This window comes from Heptranchias perlo, chromosome 26, assembly GCF_035084215.1.
Source record: "Heptranchias perlo isolate sHepPer1 chromosome 26, sHepPer1.hap1, whole genome shotgun sequence".
Lineage (NCBI taxonomy): Eukaryota > Metazoa > Chordata > Chondrichthyes > Hexanchiformes > Hexanchidae > Heptranchias > Heptranchias perlo.
The window spans coordinates 3,756,540-3,757,841 of NC_090350.1; the positions used below are offsets into that span (position 1 = coordinate 3,756,540).

Sequence of the window (1,302 nt, forward strand, 5' to 3'; positions counted from 1 at the left end):
AACAAGGGGGCATAACCTTAAAATTAGAGCCAGGCCGTTCGGGGTTGAAATCAGGAAGCGTTTCTTCACACAAAGGGGAGTGGAAATCTGGAACTCTCTCCGCAGAAAAGCCGTTGAGGCCGGGGGTCAATTGAAAATTTCAAAACTGAGATTGGTAGATTTTTGTTGGGTATTAAGGGTTATGGAAGCAAGGCGGGTAAATGGAGTTAAAATGCAGATCAGCCATGATCTAATTGAATGGTGGAACAGGCTCGAGGGACTGACCGGCCTCCTCCAGTTCCGATGTTCCCCTGCCCACGGACTCTCTGTACCTGCAATGGTTCGAAGGCCCGAGGCCCGAGGCCCGCCGACTTCCTGTTGCTATGACTCCCACCCTGGGAACGGCTCAGGCTCGCGGCGCATGCGCAGATCCCCGGAGCCGATTCCGCGCCGCGCCGGCCGCCATCTTGGAGCTCCCTCTCCTCAGGTCAGTGACCTTTAACCCGGGCTCTGACCGGCCGGCCCGCGCTGCCGCTCGATGTGAGTTAATGTTCGGTTCCGCCCGAGACCCTCGGGCCCGAGTGCCGCGACCCGCCGCTCGCCTCTCCCTCCCCGGATCGCCCGCCGGCTACTGCGGGCCTGGCCGCTACCCGTTCCCGGTCCCCTTCCTCCAGCATCGCGGCTCCTCGCTGCCGGGATCCCCAGGCCAACTCCCCCCTCCCATTCCCCATCACCCCCCCCCCCAGTCCCGGCCCCATTCCCCATCACCCCCCCCCCCCCCCGGTCCCTGCCCCATTCCCCATCACCCCCCTTCCCGCTCCCCCCCCTTCCCGCTCCCTGCCCCATTCCCCCCCCTTCCCGGTCCCTCCCCCATTCCCCCCCTGCCCCATTCACCCCCTGCCCCATTCCCCCCCCTTCCCGGTCCCTCCCCCATTCCCCCCTGCCCCATTCCCCCCCCCTTCCCGCTCCCCCCCCTTCCCGCTTCCCCCCCCCCTTCCCGCTTCCCCCCCCCCCTTCCCGCTTCCTGCCCCATTCTCCCCCCTCCTTCCCCGGTCCCTGCCCCATTCCCCCCGCCCCCCTTCCCGCTCCCTGCCCCATTCCCCCCGCCCCCCTTCCCGCTCCCTGCCCCATTCCCCCCCCCCCCATTCCCGGCCCCATTCCCCCCCCCCCCATTCCCGGCCCCATTCCCCCCCCCCCATTCCCGGCCCCATTCCCCCCCCCCCATTCCCGGCCCCATTCCCCCCCCCCCCATTCCCGGCCCCATTCCCCCCCCCCCATTCCCGGCCCCATTCCCCCCCCCATTCCCGGCCCCATTCCCCCCCA

At 68.1% G+C, this 1,302-nt stretch overlaps 1 protein-coding gene across 1 annotated transcript in view; it reads left to right on the plus strand.

Moving 5' to 3' along the window:
- The first annotated feature begins 425 nt into the window (after positions 1-425).
- Positions 426-1,302, plus strand: part of LOC137342485 (uncharacterized) — an 18,205-nt gene continuing 17,328 nt past the window's right edge. The window contains exon 1 of the mRNA XM_068006375.1: positions 426-466. The gene's annotated coding sequence lies outside the window, so the exon portion shown is untranslated. The remainder of the gene's footprint in view (positions 467-1,302) is intronic.